The following is a 6,313-nucleotide window of genomic DNA, read 5'->3' as shown; positions in this document are numbered from 1 at the left end:
TGGGCAAATTCCTAGAAACACACAATCTATTAAGACTGAATCATTAAGAAATAAAAAACCTGAACAGATCTAGAACTAGTAAGAAGATAGAATCAGTAATCAAAACCTCCCAATAAAAAAACCCCAGGATTAGATGGTGTCACTGGTGAATTCTAGCAAATATTTAAAGAAAAATTAACATCAATACTACCCAAACCCTTCCAGAAAATTGAGAAAAAAAAAAAAGGAACACTTCCAAAATCATTTCATGAGGTCAGCAAACAGACTTAAGAATATACTATTTATGTGAATAATTTCCAAACCGGCTAATTCAATCTGCCATTTAAAAAAGTTCCTACAAAGGAATCACTGGGCCAGGTAGTTTCATACTATTTTTGTTGTGGTTTTTAATAAACTTACCAACCAGACTCTCAAATTTATGTAGAAGAACCAAGTGCCAAGAATACATAAGATGCTCCTTAAGAAGAACGTGGTAGGGGGTTATTTTATCAAATGTTAATTATTATTTTAAAGCAATCATTAATTAGGATAACAGGATGTTCGTGCAGAGATAGCCAAATGGAAGTACAAAAAATGCCCCAGAATAAGAACCACCGTATATTGAACACTTAATTTATGTTAGAACTAAGAGACCTTAATAAATGAAATGGAGTGCCGTAATTAGACATTGATTGCTTTAAGGTTTCAATTGCAGAAGAGCTCACAGGATTCAGTTATACTTACAGCTTTATTAGAGAGAAGAGATACATTCTCCCAACAGCAGGTGAAGTATCTGCACTAAAGGGTCTTGAGATATCAGGAGCAAGCTTGCTTGTCTGCCCACCACCGGGGCTCAGAGGACACACTCTGTGTCCAGATCTCAAACCCCTGACATGCATGCAGGTGTAGACCAGCCTTAACCATCAAAAAACCCCAGGCTCCACTGAAACTAGATAAAAATTTTAAATCCAATCATTATTAGTAAACAACACGGACAGACAGTCCTACTCTGAAACAAATCACATATTCATGGTTTCAGAATATCATTTTTCTCTAGTTAACTGTATTTCACAGCTTTGGCTAAGAGTACCAGGCTGCAGAGTTGTCTGGCTTTAGTATGTGGTCAATCCTGTCCTGCTGAGATTAACCCATGCTATACACGAAGTGAGAAAAATATCTACAGGGAAAACTGCTGAAACTAAATTTTAACCATAATGGATACAATCATTTTCTGTTGAATTACAGTCTTAAATATGAAAGCCATAGCTATAATGTTTCAGAAAATAACGTAGGAGATCATCTTCATGACTATGGAAAAAGGGAAGGGTTTTAAAAATTAACACAGGGGCTGCCTGGGTGGCTCAGTTGGTTAAGCGTCCAGCTTCGGCTCAGGTCATGATCTCTCAGTTTGTGAGATTGAGCCCCAAGTAGGGCTTTGTGCTGACAGCTCAGAGCCTGGAGCCTGCTTCAGATTCTGTCTCCATCTCTCGGCCTCTCCCCTGCTCATACTCTGTGTCTCTCTGTCTCTCAATAATAAATAAATGTTAAAAAAAATTTTTTTTAAGTTAAAAAAACATTTAAAGAAGGATTGATAATGCTTAATACTTTAACATTTTAAATTATCTTTTATCTCAGGATATTTTTCTTTTTCATCACAAGTACACTCCTAATCCCCTTCACCTGTCTCCCCCATCCCCCCATCTACCTGGCGTCTGGTAACCATAAGTTTGTTCTCTATAGTTAAGAGTCTTGTTTCTTGTTTCTTTTTCTTTTTCTTTTTCTTTTTCATCACAAGTACACTCCTAATCCCCTTCACCTGTCTCCCCCATCCCCCCATCTACCTGGCGTCTGGTAACCATAAGTTTGTTCTCTATAGTTAAGAGTCTTGTTTCTTGGTTTGTGTGTCTCTTTTTTTCCCTTTTGTTCATTTGTTTTGTTTGTAGCAAGTGGAAAATATGTTTCAAATGAGGGAAAGTTGCAACACATGTAACTGATATATCATTAGTATTCACAACATAGAAATGAAACTCCTAAAATAAGAAAAACATAAGCAACACAATGGAAAAAATAGGTGGGAAATTTTTGAACAGACAATTCCAGTAGAGAAGTATAAATGAACACCAGATATATGAAAAAAAAATGTTTAACTTCATTAAAAGTCAAGGAAATGGAACTTAAAAACACACTGAGTTACAGCTTAACACCTAATAGATTCAAAAGGAAATGAGAGAGGGGGCGCCTGGCTGGATCAGTCAGTGAAGCATGCGACTCTTGATCTCAGGGTTGTGGGTTTGAGCCCCTCATTCCATGTGGAGATTACTTTAAAAATCAAAGTAAAGAAAAAGGAAATGAGGGAAAGGAAGAAGAAAGGAATTGAGGAGGGAGGAAAAGAAAAGCCAGACACTATCAGACGTGAATGAGCATGAAACGGGCACAACTGAAATTTACAAGTCTAGGTGAAGCATAAATTGCTGTAGACACTAAACTACATACAACCTAGAAGTTCTACTCCTAGATGATTATCCTAGAGAAATTGTTGTATGTGTGCTCCAGGAGACACGTGTAAAATGATGTTCTTAGACACACTGTTTATAACAGAAAAGAATTGGAGACTCTCAAACGCAAATCATTTCATTTAAAAGATCAATTGACTTTGGTATATTCATTCAACATACTATACAGCCATGTAGTTGAATGAGCAAATGCTAAACACAACCGCACAGCTGAATGTCAAGCATATAATCCTGAGAGAAAGAAGCAAGTCACAGAAGAACATTCCATTTATATAAAGTTCAGAAACTGGCAAATTTCAACAATGCATTAAGAATGTGTGAAACCACTATAAAGAAACACAAGTTTATGATCATTACAACTCCCCATTTTTAAAAATACCCCTTAGGTAGAATTTATGGTAAAACCTCGGCGTTATTCTCACACCTCCTTCTCTCCCTATTTTGCCATCTTCTACCCTGATACATTTATTCTATTTTTTATTTAATTTTGTTTATTTATTTATTTTGAGAGAAAAAGAAAACATGAGCAGGGGAGGGGAAGAGAGAAGGGGAGAGAGAAAGAATCCCAAGCAGGCTCCAGAGTGTCAGAACAGAGTCCAAGACGGGGCTCGAACTCAAGAACCGTGAGATCGTGACCTGAGCCGAGGTCAAGAGCTAGACGCGCTTAACGGAATGAGCCACACAGGCACCCCTACCCTGATACATTTAACCATCCAGGCTGGTTGATTCCACTTCCTGTGCATTTCTAGAATTGATCCTTATCTCCTCCTCTTCACTGTTCCCATCCTAATACAGACACCCTGCTACTTGCCTGTATGATTAAAGCAACTTCTTAACACATGTCCCTGCCCCCTTTTGCCCCTCTACTGTCCATCCCTGCCACTACTGCCACAAGGGTCCTTCTAAAATGCAAATCTGATCTTAATTGCTCCTGTACTGAATTCTCATCACTCTTAGGATAAATATAATGGCTAACAAACTCCTAAATGATTTACCTCTTCATCTCTTCATTTGTATTTCTCAGTACCGACTTACCTCTTCTCAGCTCTTCCCTTTTGCATGTCCTGTTGTCTCTGATTGAAATGTTCTTGGGACGCCTGGGTGGCTCAGTTGGTTAAGTGTCCAACTTCAGCTCAGGGCATGATCTCACAGTTTGTGAGTTCAAGCCCTGCATCAGACTCATGTGCTGACAGCTCACAGCCTGGAGCCTGCTTCGATTCTGTGTCTCCCTCTCTCTCTCTACCCCTCCCCCACTCACACTCTCTATTTGTCTCTCAAAAATGAATAAATGTTAAACAAAATTTTTTAAGGAAGGTTCTCATCCCAGACGCCTCTTGCCTGTCCTATATTTCTCTCTCTGCCTTGCCTCAAAGTGAATGCCACTTCCTCATGGAAGTATTCCTGAACTCAACAAGGTTATTTTTGGTGTTTATTTCATAAATGCACCTGCATTACAAAGTGTACTTCTCATGTTATAAACTTTTCACATTGCATTTTTCAGGGTTGTTCACAATACTATGAGTTTTATGAGCAAAGCCATCCTTTTTACTTTGCCCCATATTGAATATCCAGTATTTGAAATTATGACTGCCACATAATAAGCATACATCAAGTGTTAATAAATAAATAACATGAATTATTTGGGCAGAATACAGACAATCTGATGTCCAATGTTTCTCCAACATGTACCTCTGGTATAAATTTCTCAACTTCTTTAGGCCCCAGTTTCCTGCTCTTTAAATTGACATGTCTCTTCTTTTCCTAGGTAATGAACTTCCTTTAATAAAATCATTGGCTGGCCCTCATTTTGTGTGACTCTGCAACTTCTAGTTCTGCTGTCCCTGCATTTGAGGGTGTCAAAAACCCTGAACCTTACACAAGGTTTCTAAAACCCTTAAAAAATGACTTGAAACTAAATCCATTATGATTTTCACTTTCGTGTGCATCAGGGTTTGAACAAAGTGTGAGCTTTGATCCTGGAACACATACAAAAATGTGTCTTATCTGGATCCTCATTGGCTTCCTAAATGTTCTGCCTTAGTCCATTTTGTTCCTTTCCCATTATCTATATCACAGCCACAATGTCCTTTTCAACGTATTCATTTGATTACTTACTCCTGCCCACCATAAGGTCTTTATTCATGACATCTCTTCCAGTCAATGTATTTTATGTCTCCTCCTCTTCACAGAAGGAACTCCTACATGTCTTTCTAATCTCAATTTTAGTGTGACCTTTTCAGTGACTCCTCATGAAGACAAATCTTTCTGTTAAAGAATCTTACCACACTGTCTACTCCTACAGTACCTGCGTAGTTTTAACATTTTGAAATTCTTTGTGTGGGTATTTGTTTAATGTTTGTTGTTCATTTCCTGCACCAGCCACGTACTCCATGTGAGCAGAGGTCATATCTGATTTTCTTTTTCATGGCAGCTCCAAGACCCTCCAAAGAGCCAGACACATAGTAGGCTCTCAAGTTACTTTTGTTTACAGTTAGGAAAAAAGAAAGAAAGAAGGATGGAAGAAAGGAAATAAGTTCTATTTTTTTAATATTTATTTATTTATTTATTTATTTATTTTTATTTCACTTTATTTTTTATTTTTTAAAATTTACATCCAGATTAGTTAGTATATAGTGACGCAATGATTTCAGTAGATTCCTTAGTGCCCCTTACCCATTTAGCACTTCCCCCCCTCCCACAACCCCTCCAGCAACCCTGTTTGTTCTCGATATTTATGAGTCTCTTTTGTTTTGTCCCCCTCCCTGTTTTTATATTACTTTTGTTTCCCTTCCCTTATGTTCGTCTGTTTTGTCTCTTAAAGTCCTCCTATGAGTGAAGTCATATGATTTTTGTCTTTGACTGACTAATTTCACTTAGCATAAGACCTTCCAGTTCTATCCACATAATTGCAAATGGCAAGATTTCATTCATTTTGATTGCTGAGTAATACTCCATTGTATACACATATACCACCTTTTCTTTATCCATTCATCCATCGATGGACATTTGGGCTCTTTCCATACTTTGGCTATTGTGCATAGTGCTGCTATAAACATGGGGGTGCATGTGTCCCTTTGAAACAGCACACCTGTATCCCTTGGATAAATGCCTAGTAGTGCAACTGCTGGGTTGTAGGGTAGTTCTATTTTTAGTTTTTTGAGAAACCTCCATACTGTTTTCCAGAGTGGCTGCACCAGCTTGCATTCCCACCAACAATGCAAAAGAGATCCTCTTTCTCTGCATCCTCGCCAACATCTGTTGTTGCCTGAGCTGTTCATGTTAGCCATTCTTACAGGTGGGAGGTGGTATCGCATGGTGGTTTTGATTTGTATTTCCCTGATGATGAGTGGTGTTGAGCATTTTTTCATGTGTCTGTTGGCCATCTGGATGTCTTCTTTGGAGAAGTATCTAGTCATGTCTTTTGCCCATTTCTTCCCTGGATTATTTGTTTTTCAGGTGTGGAGTTTGGTGAGTTCTTTATAGATTTTGGATACTAACCCTTTATCTGATATGTCATTTACAAATATCTTCTCCCATTCTGTCGGTTGCCTTTTGTTTTTGCTGATTGTTTCCTTTGCGGTGCAGAAGCTTTTTATTTTGATGAGGTCCCAGTAGTTCGTTTTTGCTTTTGTTTCCCTTGTCTCCGGAGACGTGTTGAGTAAGAAGTTGCTGCGGCCAAGATCAAAGAAGTTTTTGCCTGCTTTCTCCTCGAGGATTTTGATGGCTTCCTGTCTTACATTGAGGTCTTTCATCCACTTTGAGTTTATTTTTGTGTATGGTGTAAGAAAGTGGTCCAGGTTCATTCTTCTACATGTCGCTGT

Source organism: Prionailurus viverrinus, chromosome X (assembly GCF_022837055.1).
Source record: "Prionailurus viverrinus isolate Anna chromosome X, UM_Priviv_1.0, whole genome shotgun sequence".
Lineage (NCBI taxonomy): Eukaryota > Metazoa > Chordata > Mammalia > Carnivora > Felidae > Prionailurus > Prionailurus viverrinus.
Note: the sequence above shows the minus strand (reverse complement) of the source record.